Below are 19,239 nucleotides of genomic sequence, written 5' to 3' on the forward strand. Positions count from 1 at the left end.
ACCACCGACAAATTAATAGATTTTTTTTTAAAGGGCACCAGTCAAGTTTTGTTCCAATTCCTACTAGTTTCCTGTTTTGTGTTCTCCATACACAACCTTACAAATTACGAAAATGGATGTACGTATGTAAAGGGTGACAGTTATTGAACTATATGAAAAAAACGTAAATTAGTTACAAACCAAGGCCCACACAGACTTTATTCGACGTGTAAACGTCACTGCAGATATTCGGATTTAGCTTATGACATGTTCGACATGCCTGCCATCATTGGTGATGATGTAGCGCAGACGAATATCGAAATTCTGTAGACCCGCTGAAGTGTCGGAACATCAGTGCTGTTGATGACCTCCTGAATGGCTGTTTTCAGCTCAGCAATAGTTTTGGGGTTATTGCTATACACCTTAATGAAGCCCCACAAAAAGGAGTCGGATGTATTCATATCCGGAGAATATGGCGGCCAATCGAGGTCCATGCCAGTGGCCTCTGGATACCCCAGAGCCAGAATGCGGTCCCCGAAGTGCTTCTCCACGATATCAAACACTCTCCTGTTTCGATGGGGTCGAGTTCCGTCTTGCATGAGCTCATCTTGTCGAAATTGGGGTCACTTTGGATAATGGGGATGAAATTATCTTCCAAAACCCTTACGTCGCGTTCGGTAATCACCGTGCCATCAAGGAGCATCGCACCGATTATTCAGTGACTGGGCGCTGCACACCACACAGTCACCCGTTGAGGGTGAAGAGACTTCTCGATCATGAAATGCGGATTCTCTCTGTCCCCCAAATGCACCGATTTTGCTTACTGACGAATCCATCCAAATGAAAGTGGGCTTCGTTGCTAAACCAAACCACATTGACATCAAAATTCCCATCATGACCCACGGCTAACAGTGCAGTTTGAACGTCCTAACGCAAACCGTTCAGAAGTTATGACGATTTTATTTCTTTATAGTTCAATAACTGCCACCCTGTATGTGTGAATGTTCCACGTCTCCTTAAAAAAATTAAAAAAAAAACTGGACCTATTTCAACCAACCTGAGTACGCGTATCACCTAATATCTTGAAAGAATCGCTGTGGGGATAAGAACCACCTTCCTGTTAAAGGGGGGTGGGGTGGGGGGAGAGGGTGAAAAAGTAGCATAGCTCACGACGCGCAAATCGTCAGACTATATTCATCCAGTATTTGAGAATGAGAGCAGTTACTGACTTAGAACAAACTTTAAACATAATTTCATACCTTTTCGGAATTGTTCCTCATTGACAACCCCCATAAAATGATGAAATGAAAAAAGTTTGCCGCTTACTACATGTTCGCTGTTCATGGAATAAAACTGCCACAGAAGATATGCCACATTTATTCATTACTTCTTTACTACTAACAGTATTGTCGACACATTTTTCAGACAGAATATATTACCAAATTTATGTGACTGTACGAAGCATAGTTGGGGACATGTGACGTCATAAACACTGAGATGCGTGAAAAACTGCCGCATCTTGCATGACGCTTTAATCTATAACTTCTTTGCTACTAACTCTATTCGCAACACATTTCACAGATGGTATCCACATATGCTGCTCAATGTACTTTAAATATTACATTGCTGTACGGCACATAGTATAAGAGTTGTGTCGTAATAAACATGGAGCTGCGTGAAAACGAAACAGCAGGATGAATTTCGATCCAGTTAGAGGGGAAATTTGTGTACAAATATGTGTGAAATATATTCGGTATATGAGAAATATATGTGACATGTGTGCATGCAGGCAAAGCCACGGCTAAAAAGGTCAATCCCTGGATCGATTTCAACCAACACATATGACTTACTATCTGAAAAGAAATAATGTGGGTGTAAGAACCAGCAACTTCCTGTTGGGACAGGGTGCTAATTTGGAGAGAGAAGGGAAGAGCAGCAGGTGGAGAGACAGAGAGAGGAAGAAGTATATGGAAAAAACAGGGGGAGGAGGAGATGTATAGAGAGAGGGGAGGGGGAAATGGACAGAAAAAGGGAAGAGATGGACAGGGGGGAGGGAGAAGAGGCGACGGGCAGAGCAAGGAAAGAGGAGATGGAGTGCGGCAGAGGGATGAAGTAATGGGCAAAGAGAGCAAGTGAAGAGCAGATGGACCATAGGGAGAGGGGGAGGAGTAGATGAAGGGGAGGAGTGGATGGTCTCATAGGGGAAGGAGGAGATGGAAAGAGGGGGATGGACAGAGATATGATGATGATGATTTTGATGTTTGGTTTGTGGGGCGCTCAACTCCGCAGTTTTCAGTGCCTGTTCAAATTCCCAACCTTTGCTCAATCCAGTCTCGCCACTTTCATGAATGATGATGAAATGATGAGGACAACACAAACATCCAGCCATCTCGAGGTAGGTGAAAATCCCTGACCCCGCCGGGAATCGAACCCGGGACCCAGTGCATGGACAGAAAGAGGGGCAGGAGCAGATGGACGGGAAGTGTGTGGTGGAGGAGGTGGTCAGAGAGATGGAGTGAAGTACACTATGTTCTATGTAAAAGAAAAATATATCCCGACACATACAAAAGCAACATAAGCACGACAGCGAGGCATAAAGGTGTGAAGTACGTAAACCAAAGTGCAAAAGAGATTCGAGCAAAACGATTGGGATTAATACAAGTGCAGGTGTGCTTCTCTCTTCAATGTTCCTTTCATGTGTATGTCTGACAACAGTTCAGTCTCAGAATACCCGACTTACGGAAACTAGAGGCAACCATAATTTTCATCCAGTTGGCAGAGATGTAGGTGATGAACCCACGTTTATCGTCTCAGAAGCAAGAAGAAATGCTTGGAGTCATTTGGAGAGGAAAATTACGTTGATATTTTCAACAAATTCTATGCCTTTACCAAAACCTGAGCAAGAAATATATCTTTAGCTACTAATTTATATACGTGAAGTAAAGCAAAGGCGTCCACGGGACGAGGAAAGCCGATCAGACGTAGACTCTTTTAAGTATAACTTGTGCAGTGGGACGAAGAAAGAGGAGGCATGTCTCGGTGCATTTATCTCATCTCTTGCTATAATCATTAAGCGAATAGGGAAGTTATGCTATTTGAAGATACCTAGCAATACGTCTACACCTATCGAGCGATGCTCCGGAGTCGTTAGCACAATGGACTCGCATTTGGGAGGACGACGGTTCAAACCCTCGTCCGGCCATCTTGATTTAGGTTTTCCGTGATTTCCCTAAACCGCTACAGGCAAATACCGGGATGGTTCCTTTGAAAGGGCACGACCGACTTCCTTCCCCGTCCTTCCCTGAGCCGATGGTCCCGATGACCTCGCTTTTGGTCCCCTCCCCCAAATCAACCAACCAACCATCTACACCGACCATCAATTGCGAGACTGATTTTGTTAGTCAGCGCAGTAACTACGGTGGCAGGTTGGATAAACAACTGTAAAAACAGATGTGCATTCAACCAGTCAGTAGTGAACCGCCAGTGCTAAGTTGAGGATGTGCTGCCATAGTGTGTCATCGATGTTGTGTCACAAGTCTCTAACTCAAGTGTTCCAGAATGTTTTGAAGAATAGAGAACTGTGTACAAAGTTTGTCGCGCACACTTTGACTTCCGAACAAAAAGAACTTGGCTGAAATATATAACACAGACAATACTTCTAGGAAAAAAAACCATCACAGGTTACGAGACTCGGTGTTACTGGGACCAACCTACTACAAAACGACGAAGTGCCGAATGGGTCTCTGGTGGTTCGCCAAGACTGAAGGTGTGAATGTGAGGCGCAACTTGACAACCCAAAGGAGGCTTTTTCTGGCAGATTCGCGTGGTTGTATGAGCGTTCTGTGCATTGTACTCAAGTGGCGGCAGACAAATGTACAACACATGAAGTATTAAAACAACCATCTTAACTTTTCCCTATTTTTTATTAATCAAGTTTCGAAACTGTTTGGACTAACTTCATAGAGACAAAATTGGAAGCGTCAGTCCAAACAGCACACCATAAGCTGTTCAGATGAAAATAACAGTACAGCGATTCGTTCCCTGTAAAGGAGTCCAGTCCCATTATTGTGTGAAGACGTTCCAATACTTAAAAAGGAAGGAAGATCAGAGTTCAATGTCGGCGCAGTTCTTAGAGAGTGGCACAAGCTCGTATTTAGAAGGATGGGGAAGGAGTCGGCCACGCGCTTTCAAAGGAACCATCCCGGCATTTGTGTGGAGCGATTAAAAAAAGTCACGGAAAAAATAAATCTGGTTGCACAGGCGGTGATCCGAACCATCGTCCTCCCGAATGCAAGTCCAGTGAGCTCATCGCTGTGCCACCTCGTTCAGTGCTCAACTACACCGTGGTTATACACCGAAGCGCCAAAGAAACTGGTATAGGCATGCGTATGCAAATACAGAGATATGTAAACAGGCAGAATTCGGCGCTGCGGTCGGAAACGCCTATGTAAGACAATAAGCGTCTGGCGCAGTTGTTAGATCTGTTACTGCTGCTACAATGGAAGGACATCAAGATTTAAGTGAGTTTGAACGTGGTGTTATAGTCGGCGCACGAGCGTCTCCGAGGTAGCGATGAAGTAGAGATTTTCCCGTACGACCAGTTCACGAGTGTACCGTGAATCAGAAATCCGATAAAACATCAAATCTCCGACATCGCTGCGGCCGGAAAAAGATCCTGCAAGAACGGGATCAACGACGACTGAAGAGAATCATTCAGCGTGACAGAAGTGCAATCCTTCCGCAAATTGCTGCTGATTTCAATGCTGGGCCATCAACAAGTGTCAGCGTGCTAGCCATTCAACGAAACATCATCGATACGGGCTTTCGGAGGCGAAGGCTTACTCGTTTACCCTTGATGACTGCACGACACAAAGCTTTACGCCTCGCCTGGGTCCATCGCACCTACATTGCACCGTTGATGAAAAGAAACATGTTGCCTGGTCGGACGAGTCTCGTTTCAAATTGTATCGAGCGGATGGACGTGTACGGGTATGGAGACAACCTCATGAATCCATGGACCCTGCATATCAGCAGGGGACTGTTAAAACTGGTGGACGCTTTTTAATGGTGTGGGGCGTGTGCAGTTGAGACCCCTGATACGTTTAGATACGATTCTGACAGGTTACACGTACGCAAGCGTCCTGTCTGATCAAGTGCATTCATTCAGTCCAGTGTGCATCCCGACGGTTCAAATGGTTCAAATGGCTCTGATCACTATGGGACTTAACATCTATGGTCATTAGTCCCCTAGAACTTAGAACTACTTAAACCTAACTAACCTAAGGACATCACGTAACACCCAGTCATCACGAGGCAGAGAAAATCCCTGACCCTGCCGGGAATCGAACCCGGGAACCCGGGCGCGGGAAGCGAGAATGCTATCGCACGACCAATCCTGACGGACTTGGGCAATTCCATCAAGACAATGCGACACCCTACGCGTGCAGAATTGCTACAGAGTGGCTCTAGGAAACTCTTTTGAGTTTAAACTCTTCCGCTGACCACCAAACTCCCCTGACATGAACATTATTGGGCATATCTGGGGTGCCTTGCAACGTGCTGTTCGGAAGAGATCTGCTCCCCCTCGTACTCTTACGGATTCATGGTTTCAGTTCCCTCCAGCACTACTTCAGACATTAGTCGAGTCCATGTCATGTCGTGTTGTGGCAATTCTGCGTGCTCGCGAAGCCCTTACACATCAGATATTCTAATGCGTTAAGGAATAACCGAACTACGCTGGAAAAGAATTAGTTCCAATTTTGGCCACAATGTGCAAATCTGGCGCTTTGAATGCAAGAAAGACGTACTAAAGTGTTGCTGTATGTAATGGATTATGTATGGGACATGGGCAGAAAAGGTCAAACAAGTGAGAAAGGCATAATGTTGGTGTTATTATTAACTGCCGCTTACACAGTTTGTTCAATACGAGCACAGGAGACGCTGACGAGATGCTGTACAGCGCCAGGTTTGCACCTGGTGGCCAAAATTGGAACTAATTCTTTTCTGGTGTAAATCAGTTCACATCAACGCATAAGAATGACTACCTACTTTCGGTAATTACAGACCACAATGGACTTCTGTGAGTAGCTGCTCTTTAATTATAACCACCTACTACTTGAGTGACAAACTATCGATAAAGCGAATGGGGAAGTGTTTTTGTCAAAAAGAGCCAGGTGTCAACGTCAGTTATTGAAAGGACTCGGGCTGGAACTACAAGTTTGGCAGTCCTCAGGCAGACACACGTTGTACTTGCGAAACGCTGAATGCAAAATTGAAGTTTCGGCATCTGGAAAATATAGCACAATGTAACTGCATCAACTGAATTAATGGTTCACATGCGGAAAAGTAAACAATTTTTACAATGAATGAAATATGAACGCTCTTAGAAGCGCAAAAGGAAAGTAATGTATTATCTCAGTGTTTTGACGTCATGCAGAATGTTTCTCTTCCTAGAATATCTGTACACAAGGGCTTTTATTTTAGACAACTGACAGTGGATGTGTTCTGTAAGGAAAGCACTACCTATATCTACGAGTACATGTACCACGAAGGGACTGACCCAAAGGCCCTTACGAAGTACGTAGCTTTTTAGAGGACTACTTAAACGAAATGGTCAAATACATTACTGAATTGAGAATATTTCCCGGTAAGTGTACAGCATAAAATAAACATAATACATAATGCAGTTATTTGGCCTCATTCACAAATTCCGGAAAATTCCACAAAATCCTGGAGGTATTTCCTTTGAGGGAGCATAGCTTTTTCCTTTGTGATCGAGTTTTCGAAGCTGCAACGTATTATGCGAATAACAACCAAGCACGACTCAGTATATACGGCCCATTAAGTGACCGAACTTATCAGTCGAAGTTCTCGACCTGTAAATTTCCAGTGTGAAAGAGGTTCAGTGTTTAGAAATCTACATTTTCAAATTATAGTGGAATCATTGTTACGAGGAGATCTCCGTGTGTACAGAAACACAAAAAAACACGAAATGAACGAGTCTATTTCATCATTTATGCGTTGTACCATTTAGTTTTTGGAAGAGAAATGAAAAGTTACATCATAGGGTACGAAACAATTAATGGGCTCATTGAGAAGACGTTCCTAATCGCACTGCAAAGAGTTCAAGACATTCAGCAGACTTCTGAAAAATCATACCCATCAGGAAAAGCGTCAATTAAATCAAGCAAAATGGTGGACGTCAAGAAGCTTCAGGTGTCTATTCTAGAGGTCTAAACTGAATTTTACGAAGAGATTCTGGAGTGGGGAATGGTAAAACGTGATTCTAGAACGGGTTACTTGTGATCAATGTTTTCTTGTAGCACTTTGTGTTGCATTACACACGTAATTTGCTATTAGTGCTCAATTGTCTTGTTATATGCGTACATTTTAAATAAATAATTGAACTGTTGGTGCTTGATACTGTTTTTATTATATGAAAAACTGTTCTGTTTTAAAAGGATATTATTCTAGAAAATTTTCCACTTAAGTGCAGTAGATTTCTTAGTCAACATCGAAGAGTAAGTTTTTTATCGTTTGCCAGAAGTATGATATGACTGACTTATGACCTTTTTAAAAAAGATCGATTCAAATATAGATGTAACCTCAGGCGTGCCACAGGGAAGTATGTGAAGACCTTGATGTTCATTTTGTACTTTAGTAACCTCAGATGTCTCGCAAGTGATGCAATTACCTATAAAGATCTGCTATCCGAAGAAAACTGACAAATAATAAGTTACGTCTTGATAGGGTTTCAAAGTGCTGCAGAGAGTGGCAACTTACTTTTGGTGTTCAGAAATGTAAAACTGAGCACATCACATAACGCAAAAGTGAGGCATGCTGCATCTACAGTATCAATGAGACATAACTGGAATCAGTTAACTAACATAAATATCTGGGTATAATTATTTGTATGGATGTGAAATAGAATGATCACATAGGTTAAGTCGTGGGTATAGCAGCTGACGGACCGGTTCAATGAAAGGACTGAAATATGAACGCTGTTGTCTGTTCAGGCGATGCGGTGTGCGAGTCAACCAGCGGTCACCAGTCGTTCATGCAAGCTGCCTGCCACATTCGGGAACTCAACACACAAATGACCAAACGAGCAATTCTGTGCTTTGATAGACTACTACACAATCGTACGACTGTTACAATGGTAATCATTCACGCTGTTAAGTGTTAATGCAGCTGAAGTTTCAATTTCAACAAAATAAAATTCTGTTATATTCTTATAATAGAAGAGGACACAGCTAACTTCCCAGATTAAAAGAAAAAAATGTTTATCGTGGTGGCACATGTAATACGTCGAAAAAACCGTCACGGTGAGATTGGAATTCAGTGTGATAGAACCCACTGAAGATAATGGAGTGAGAAAAAGTTATGTTCACCAAAAAATAATTTATTTTCCCTCACTCATGATTGTTCATGTTGAGGTTGGATTAATTTACAGCTGCTTTCATCAAGGGTAAATATCAATATGCCTACAAAGGCAAGACTTTTCTGAATACATGTGATAATGTTCAAATTAGAAAAAAAACACTATATCTGCGCAGAAGGCACATGATTGCGTTTTGGAGGACTGTAAATTGAGATCAATCACTTCCAAGAATCTGGCCAAGTCACAAAGACTGCACACACTGTAAAGCATCGATTCTCGGTTCAAATGGTTCAAATGGCTCTGACCACTATGGGACTTAACATTTGAGGTCATCAGTCCCCTAGAACTTAGCATGACTTAAACCTAACTAACCTGAGAAGGATGCAGGCTGCAGTACGTACTGGGAAATGAAGCAGCTTGCACAGGATAGAGTATCATGGAGAGCTGCATCAAACCGGTCTCAGGACTGAAGACCACAACAACAACAACAACAACAACCTAAGGACATCACACACATCCATGCCCGTGGCAGGATTCGAACCTGCAACCGTAGCAGTCGCGCGGTTCCGGCCTGAAGCGCCTAGAACCGCTCGGCCACCGCGGCCGGCTCGATTCTCGGTCCCAATATGAAAGTGAACTATTGATAGAAAGCAGTCACAAGCTGCAAAACAGACTCGCAAATTGTGGGCTATGCAGTGCAAAGACAACACAAACGCTGTACGTGACACTTACTCAAAAATATCTAGAGAAGCACCAAGATGAAGCCAGGCTCCAAACAGCGGCTCTCCAACGATGAGACACAAACAGCCACTGTGTACTCGTCTCAAAAGGACTACTGACTGATTGCCGACTCTCACGCACTCCTCGAAACTACCGAAGGAGGGGAGGAAAATGTCATATTTGCTACAATGACAGCTAAAAATTTCCCCCTCTCTTCTTGCATGCAAGGAAAACCTGCAGAATTTACTCCTCCAGCGCTTGTTATGTTCTCCGTTAGCCAAAATTTGCAGAGTAGTCCTTGTAATTATTGGAAAGACGTCTTGGTGCGTAATGCGGCTCGCTCCCCAAGCTGTTTTGCGGAAGCATGGTGGAGGCTCTGCTCTCAGGAAAATTTTGCTAGTATCTACCCAACGCCTAAAGCTTACAACTGGCCATTCTCGCCATTTTCCAACAACTGGGGAAAAACACGAACTAAAACACCAGAATGCACGGGCCCTGCTCTTCCGTTCATGTCACATAGCGACATGTGACAAACCACTGCCGTCATAGGATACTGGGAAAATTGAATTCATCTACAAATGACATGCAAGGAAAACCTGCAGAATTTACACCTCCAGCGCTTGTTATGTTCTCCGTTAGCCAAAATTTGAAGAGTAGTCCTTGTAATTATTGGAAAGACGTCTTGGTGCGTAATGCGGCTCGCTCCCCAAGCTGTTTTGCGGAAGAATGGTGGAGGCTCTTTTCTCTGCTTCTGCTCTCAGGAAAATTTTGCAAATGTCTACCCAACGCCTAAAGCTTACAACTGGCCATTCTCGCCATTTTCCAACAACTGGGGAAAAACACGAACTAAAACACCAGAATGCACGGGCCCTGCTCTTCCGTTCATGTCACATAGCGACATGTGACAAACCACTGCCGTCACAGGATACTGGGAAAATTGAATTCATCTACAAATGACATGCAAGGAAAACCTGCAGAATTTACTCCTCCAGCGCTTGTTATGTTCTCCGTTAGCCAAAATTGGCAGAGTAGTCCTTGTAATTATTGGAAAGACGTCTTGGTGCGTAATGTGGCTCGCTCCCCAAGCTGTTTTGCGGAAGAATGGTGGAGGCTCTTTTCTCTGCTTCTGCTCTCAGGAAAATTTTGCTAATGTCTACCCAACGCCTAAAGCTTACAACTGGCCATTCTCGCCATTTTCCAACAACTGGGGAAAAACACGAACTAAAACACCAGAATGCACGGGCCCTGCTCTTCCGTTCATGTCACATAGCGACATGTGACGAACCACTGCCGTCACAGGATACTGGGAAAATTGAATTCATCTACAAATGACATGCAAGGAAAACCTGCAGAATTTACTTCTCCAGCGCTTGTTATGTTCTCCGTCAGCCAAAATTGGCAGAGTAGTCCTTGTAATTATTGGAAAGACGTCTTGGTGCGTAATGCGGCTTGCTCCCCAAGCTGTTTTGCGGAAGAATGGTGGAGGCACTTTTCTCTGCTTCTGCACTCAGGAAAATTTTGCTAATGTCTACCCAACGCCTAAAGCTTACAACTGGCCATTCTCGCCATTTTACAACAACTGGGGAAAAACACGAACTAAATCACCAGAATGCACGGGCCCTGCTCTTCCGTTCATGTCACATAGCGACATGTGACAAACCACTGCCGTCACAGGATACTGGGAAAATTGAATTCATGTACAAATGACATGCAAGGAAAACCTGCAGAATTTACTCCTCCAGCGATTGTTATGTTCTCCGTCAGCCAAAATTGGCAGAGTAGTCCTTGTAAATATTGGAAAGACGTCTTGGTGCGTAATGCGGCTTGCTCCCCAAGCTGTTTTGCGGAAGAATGGTGGAGGCTCTTTTCTCTGCTTCTGCTCTCAGGAGAATTTTGCTAATGTCTACCCAACGCCTAAAGCTTACAACTGGCCATTCTCGCCATTTTCCAACAACTGGGGAAAAACACGAACTAAAACACCAGAATGCACGGGCCCTGCTCTTCCGTTCATGTCACATAGCGACATGTGACGAACCACTGCCGTCACAGGATACTGGGAAAATTGAATTCATGTACAAATGACATGCAAGGAAAACCTGCAGAATTTACTCCTCCAGCGCTTGTTATGTTCTCCGTCAGCCAAAATTGGCAGAGTAGTCCTTGTAATTATTGGAAAGACGTCTTGGTGCGTAATGCGGCTTGCTCCCCAAGCTGTTTTGCGGAAGAATGGTGGAGGCACTTTTCTCTGCTTCTGCTCTCAGGAAAATTTTGCTAATGTCTACCCAACGCCTAAAGCTTACAACTGGCCATTCTCGCCATTTTCCAACAACTGGGGAAAAACACGAACTAAAACACCAGAATGCACGGGCCCTGCTCTTCCGTTCATGTCACATAGCGACATGTGACGAACCACTGCCGTCACAGGATACTGGGAAAATTGAATTCATGTACAAATGACATGCAAGGAAAACCTGCAGAATTTACTCCTCCAGCGCTTGTTATGTTCTCCGTCAGCCAAAATTGGCAGAGTAGTCCTTGTAATTATTGGAAAGACGTCTTGGTGCGTAATGCGGCTTGCTCCCCAAGCTGTTTTGCGGAAGAATGGTGGAGGCACTTTTCTCTGCTTCTGCTCTCAGGAAAATTTTGCTAATGTCTACCCAACGCCTAAAGCTTACAACTGGCCATTCTCGCCATTTTCCAACAACTGGGGAAAAACACGAACTAAAACACCAGAATGCACGGGCCCTGCTCTTCCGTTCATGTCACATAGCGACATGTGACGAACCACTGCCGTCACAGGATACTGGGAAAATTGAATTCATGTACAAATGACATGCAAGGAAAACCTGCAGAATTTACTCCTCCAGCGCTTGTTATGTTCTCCGTCAGCCAAAATTGGCAGAGTAGTCCTTGTAATTATTGGAAAGACGTCTTGGTGCGTAATGCGGCTTGCTCCCCAAGCTGTTTTGCGGAAGAATGGTGGAGGCTCTTTTCTCTGCTTCTGCTCTCAGGAGAATTTTGCTAATGTCTACCCAACGCCTAAAGCTTACAACTGGCCATTCTCGCCATTTTACAACAACTGGGGAAAAACACGAACTAAATCACCAGAATGCACGGGCCCTGCTCTTCCGTTCATGTCACATAGCGACATGTGACGAACCACTGCCGTCACAGGATACTGGGAAAATTGAATTCATGTACAAATGACATGCAAGGAAAACCTGCAGAATTTACTCCTCCAGCGATTGTTATGTTCTCCGTCAGCCAAAATTGGCAGAGTAGTCCTTGTAATTATTGGAAAGACGTCTTGGTGCGTAATGCGGCTTGCTCCCCAAGCTGTTTTGCGGAAGAATGGTGGAGGCTCTTTTCTCTGCTTCTGCTCTCAGGAGAATTTTGCTAATGTCTACCCAACGCCTAAAGCTTACAACTGGCCATTCTCGCCATTTTACAACAACTGGGGAAAAACACGAACTAAATCACCAGAATGCACGGGCCCTGCTCTTCCGTTCATGTCACATAGCGACATGTGACGAACCACTGCCGTCACAGGATACTGGGAAAATTGAATTCATGTACAAATGACATGCTAGGAAAACCTGCAGAATTTACTCCTCCAGCGATTATTATGTTCTCCGTCAGCCAAAATTGGCAGAGTAGTCCTTGTAAATATTGGAAAGACGTCTTGGTGCGTAATGCGGCTTGCTCCCCAAGCTGTTTTGCGGAAGAATGGTGGAGGCTCTTTTCTCTGCTTCTGCACTCAGGAGAATTTTGCTAATGTCTACCCAACGCCTAAAGCTTACAACTGGCCATTCTCGCCATTTTACAACAACTGGGGAAAAACACGAACTAAATCACCAGAATGCACGGGCCCTGCTCTTCCGTTCATGTCACATAGCGACATGTGTCGAACCACTGCCGTCACAGGATACTGGGAAAATTGAATTCATGTACAAATGACATGCAAGGAAAACCTGCAGAATTTACTCCTCCAGCGCTTGTTATGTTCTGCGTCAGCCAAAATTGGCAGAGTAGTCCTTGTAATTATTGGAAAGACGTCTTGGTGCGTAATGCGGCTTGCTCCCCAAGCTAGTTTGCGGAAGAATGGTGGAGGCTCTTTTCTCTGCTTCTGCTCTCAGGAAAATTTTGCTAATGTCTACCCAACGCCTAAAGCTTACAACTGGCCATTCTCGCCATTTTCCAACAACTGGGGAAAAACACGAACTAAATCACCAGAATGCACGGGCCCTGCACTTCCGTTCATGTCACATAGCGACATGTGACGAACCACTGCCGTCACAGAATACTGGGAAAATTGAATTCATCTACAAATGACATGCAAGGAAAACCTGCTGTATTTACTCCTCCAGCGCTTGTTATGTTCTCTGTTAGCCAAAATTGGCAGAGTAGTCCTTGTAATTATTGGAAAGACGTCTTGGTGCGTAATGCGGCTTGCTCCCCAAGCTGTTTTGCGGAAGAATGGTGGAGGCTCTTTTCTCTGCTTCTGCACTCAGGAGAATTTTGCTAATGTCTACCCAACGCCTAAAGCTTACAACTGGCCATTCTCGCCATTTTACAACAACTGGGGAAAAACACGAACTAAATCACCAGAATGCACGGGCCCTGCACTTCCGTTCATGTCACATAGCGACATGTGACGAACCACTGCCGTCACAGGATACTGGGAAAATTGAATTCATGTACAAATGACATGCAAGGAAAACCTGCAGAATTTACTCCTCCAGCGCTTGTTATGTTCTCCGTCAGCCAAAATTGGCAGAGTAGTCCTTGTAATTATTGGAAAGACGTCTTGGTGCGTAATGCGGCTTGCTCCCCAAGCTAGTTTACGGAAGAATGGTGGAGGCTCTTTTCTCTGCTTCTGCTCTCAGGAAAATTTTGCTAATGTCTACCCAACGCCTAAAGCTTACAACTGGCCATTATCGCCATTTTACAACAACTGGGGAAAAACACGAACTAAAACACCAGAATGCACGGGCCCTGCTCTTCCGTTCATGTCACATAGCGACATGTGACAAACCACTGCCGTCACAGGATACTGGGAAAATTGAATTCATCTACAAATGACTTGCAAGGAAAACCTGCAGAATTTACTCCTCCAGCGCTTGTTATGTTCTCCGTTAGCCAAAATTTGCAGAGTAGTCCTTGTAATTATTGGAAAGACGTCTTGGTGCGTAATGCGGCTTGCTCCCCAAGCTAGTTTGCGGAAGAATGGTGGAGGCTCTTTTCTCTGCTTCTGCTCTCAGGAAAATTTTGCTAATGTCTACCCAACGCCTAAACCTTACAACTGGCCATTCTCGCCATTTTCCAACAACTGGGGAAAAACACGAACTAAAACACCAGAATGCACGGGCCCTGCTCTTCCGTTCATGTCACATAGCGACATGTGACAAACCACTGCCGTCACAGGATACTGGGAAAATTGAATTCATCTACAAATGACTTGCAAGGAAAACCTGCAGAATTTACTCCTCCAGCGCTTGTTATGTTCTCCGTCAGCCAAAATTGGCAGAGTAGTCCTTGTAATTATTGGAAAGACGTCTTGGTGCGTAATGCGGCTTGCTCCCCAAGCTAGTTTGCGGAAGAATGGTGGAGGCTCTTTTCTCTGCTTCTGCACTCAGGAGAATTTTGCTAATGTCTACCCAACGCCTAAAGCTTACAACTGGCCATTCTCGCCATTTTACAACAACTGGGGAAAAACACGAACTAAATCACCAGAATGCACGGGCCCTGCACTTCCGTTCATGTCACATAGCGACATGTGACGAACCACTGCCGTCACAGGATACTGGGAAAATTGAATTCATGTACAAATGACATGCAAGGAAAACCTGCAGAATTTACTCCTCCAGCGCTTGTTATGTTCTCCGTCAGCCAAAATTGGCAGAGTAGTCCTTGTAATTATTGGAAAGACGTCTTGGTGCGTAATGCGGCTTGCTCCCCAAGCTAGTTTGCGGAAGAATGGTGGAGGCTCTTTTCTCTGCTTCTGCTCTCAGGAAAATTTTGCTAATGTCTACCCAACGCCTAAAGCTTACAACTGGCCATTATCGCCATTTTACAACAACTGGGGAAAAACACGAACTAAAACACCAGAATGCACGGGCCCTGCTCTTCCGTTCATGTCACATAGCGACATGTGACAAACCACTGCCGTCACAGGATACTGGGAAAATTGAATTCATCTACAAATGACTTGCAAGGAAAACCTGCAGAATTTACTCCTCCAGCGCTTGTTATGTTCTCCGTTAGCCAAAATTTGCAGAGTAGTCCTTGTAATTATTGGAAAGACGTCTTGGTGCGTAATGCGGCTCGCTCCCCAAGCAGTTTTGCGGAAGAATGGTGGAGGCTCTTTTCTCTGCTTCTGCTCTCAGGAAAATTTTGCTAATGTCTACCCAACGCCTAAACCTTACAACTGGCCATTCTCGCCATTTTCCAACAACTGGGGAAAAACACGAACTAAAACACCAGAATGCACGGGCCCTGCTCTTCCGTTCATGTCACATAGCGACATGTGACAAACCACTGCCGTCACAGGATACTGGGAAAATTGAATTCATCTACAAATGACTTGCAAGGAAAACCTGCAGAATTTACTCCTCCAGCGCTTGTTCTGTTCTCCGTCAGCCAAAACTGGCAGAGTAGTCCTTGTAATTATTGGAAAGACGTCTTGGTGCGTAATGCGGCTTGCTCCCCAAGCTAGTTTGCGGAAGAATGGTGGAGGCTCTTTTCTCTGCTTCTGCACTCAGGAGAATTTTGCTAATGTCTACCCAACGCCTAAAGCTTACAACTGGCCATTCTCGCCATTTTACAACAACTGGGGAAAAACACGAACTAAATCACCAGAATGCACGGGCCCTGCACTTCCGTTCATGTCACATAGCGACATGTGACGAACCACTGCCGTCACAGGATACTGGGAAAATTGAATTCATGTACAAATGACATGCAAGGAAAACCTGCAGAATTTACTCCTCCAGCGCTTGTTATGTTCTCCGTCAACCAAAATTGGCAGAGTAGTCCTTGTAATTATTGGAAAGACGTCTTGGTGCGTAATGCGGCTTGCTCCCCAAGCTAGTTTGCGGAAGAATGGTGGAGGCTCTTTTCTCTGCTTCTGCTCTCAGGAAAATTTTGCTAATGTCTACCCAACGCCTAAAGCTTACAACTGGCCATTATCGCCATTTTACAACAACTGGGGAAAAACACGAACTAAAACACCAGAATGCACGGGCCCTGCTCTTCCGTTCATGTCACATAGCGACATGTGACAAACCACTGCCGTCACAGGATACTGGGAAAATTGAATTCATCTACAAATGACTTGCAAGGAAAACCTGCAGAATTTACTCCTCCAGCGCTTGTTATGTTCTCCGTTAGCCAAAATTTGCAGAGTAGTCCTTGTAATTATTGGAAAGACGTCTTGGTGCGTAATGCGGCTCGCTCCCCAAGCTGTTTTGCGGAAGAATGGTGGAGGCTCTTTTCTCTGCTTCTGCTCTCAGGAAAATTTTGCTAATGTCTACCCAACGCCTAAACCTTACAACTGGCCATTCTCGCCATTTTCCAACAACTGGGGAAAAACACGAACTAAAACACCAGAATGCACGGGCCCTGCTCTTCCGTTCATGTCACATAGCGACATGTGACAAACCACTGCCGTCACAGGATACTGGGAAAATTGAATTCATCTACAAATGACTTGCAAGGAAAACCTGCAGAATTTACTCCTCCAGCGCTTGTTATGTTCTCCGTCAGCCAAAATTTGCAGAGTAGTCCTTGTAATTATTGGAAAGACGTCTTGGTGCGTAATGCGGCTTGCTCCCCAAGCTAGTTTGCGGAAGAATGGTGGAGGCTCTTTTCTCTGCTTCTGCTCTCAGGAAAATTTTGCTAATGTCTACCCAACGCCTAAACCTTACAACTGGCCATTCTCGCCATTTTCCAACAACTGGGGAAAAACACGAACTAAAACACCAGAATGCACGGGCCCTGCTCTTCCGTTCATGTCACATAGCGACATGTGACAAACCACTGCCGTCACAGGATACTGGGAAAATTGAATTCATCTACAAATGACTTGCAAGGAAAACCTGCAGAATTTACTCCTCCAGCGCTTGTTATGTTCTCCGTCAGCCAAAATTTGCAGAGTAGTCCTTGTAATTATTGGAAAGACGTCTTGGTGCGTAATGCGGCTTGCTCCCCAAGCTAGTTTGCGGAAGAATGGTGGAGGCTCTTTTCTCTGCTTCTGCTCTCAGGAAAATTTTGCTAATGTCTACCCAACGCCTAAACCTTACAACTGGCCATTCTCGCCATTTTCCAACAACTGGGGAAAAACACGAACTAAAACACCAGAATGCACGGGCCCTGCTCTTCCGTTCATGTCACATAGCGACATGTGACAAACCACTGCCGTCACAGGATACTGGGAAAATTGAATTCATCTACAAATGACTTGCAAGGAAAACCTGCAGAATTTACTCCTCCAGCGCTTGTTATGTTCTCCGTCAGCCAAAATTTGCAGAGTAGTCCTTGTAATTATTGGAAAGACGTCTTGGTGCGTAATGCGGCTTGCTCCCCAAGCTAGTTTGCGGAAGAATGGTGGAGGCTCTTTTCTCTGCTTCTGCTCTCAGGAAAATTTTGCTAATGTCTACCCAACGCCTAAACCTTACAACTGGCCATTCTCGCCATTTTCCAACAACTGGGGAAAAACACGAACTAAAACACCAGAATGCACGGGCCCTGCTCTTCCGTTCATGTCACATAGCGACATGTGACAAACCACTGCCGTCACAGGATACTGGGAAAATTGAATTCATCTACAAATGACTTGCAAGGAAAACCTGCAGAATTTACTCCTCCAGCGCTTGTTATGTTCTCCGTTAGCCAAAATTTGCAGAGTAGTCCTTGTAATTATTGGAAAGACGTCTTGGTGCGTAATGCGGCTTGCTCCCCAAGCTAGTTTGCGGAAGAATGGTGGAGGCTCTTTTCTCTGCTTCTGCTCTCAGGAAAATTTTGCTAATGTCTACCCAACGCCTAAACCTTACAACTGGCCATTCTCGCCATTTTCCAACAACTGGGGAAAAACACGAACTAAAACACCAGAATGCACGGGCCCTGCTCTTCCGTTCATGTCACATAGCGACATGTGACAAACCACTGCCGTCACAGGATACTGGGAAAATTGAATTCATCTACAAATGACTTGCAAGGAAAACCTGCAGAATTTACTCCTCCAGCGCTTGTTATGTTCTCCGTCAGCCAAAATTGGCAGAGTAGTCCTTGTAATTATTGGAAAGACGTCTTGGTGCGTAATGCGGCTTGCTCCCCAAGCTAGTTTGCGGAAGAATGGTGGAGGCTCTTTTCTCTGCTTCTGCACTCAGGAGAATTTTGCTAATGTCTACCCAACGCCTAAAGCTTACAACTGGCCATTCTCGCCATTTTCCAACAACTGGGGAAAAACACGAACTAAAACACCAGAATGCACGGGCCCTGCTCTTCCGTTCATGTCACATAGCGACATGTGACAAACCACTGCCGTCACAGGATACTGGGAAAATTGAATTCATCTACAAATGACTTGCAAGGAAAACCTGCAGAATTTACTCCTCCAGCGCTTGTTATGTTCTCCGTCAGCCAAAATTGGCAGAGTAGTCCTTGTAATTATTGGAAAGACGTCTTGGTGCGTAATGCGGCTTGCTCCCCAAGCTAGTTTGCGGAAGAATGGTGGAGGCTCTTTTCTCTGCTTCTGCTCTCAGGAAAATTTTGCTAATGTCTACCCAACGCCTAAAGCTTACAACTGGCCATTCTCGCCATTTTCCAACAACTGGGGAAAAACACGAACTAAAACACCAGAATGCACGGGCCCTGCTCTTCCGTTCATGTCACATAGCGACATGTGACAAACCACTGCCGTCACAGGATACTGGGAAAATTGAATTCATCTACAAATGACTTGCAAGGAAAACCTGCAGAATTTACTCCTCCAGCGCTTGTTATGTTCTCCGTTAGCCAAAATTTGCAGAGTAGTCCTTGTAATTATTGGAAAGACGTCTTGGTGCGTAATGCGGCTTGCTCCCCAAGCTAGTTTGCGGAAGAATGGTGGAGGCTCTTTTCTCTGCTTCTGCTCTCAGGAAAATTTTGCTAATGTCTACCCA

Source organism: Schistocerca cancellata, chromosome 1 (genome assembly GCF_023864275.1).
Source record: "Schistocerca cancellata isolate TAMUIC-IGC-003103 chromosome 1, iqSchCanc2.1, whole genome shotgun sequence".
Classification (NCBI taxonomy): domain Eukaryota; kingdom Metazoa; phylum Arthropoda; class Insecta; order Orthoptera; family Acrididae; genus Schistocerca; species Schistocerca cancellata.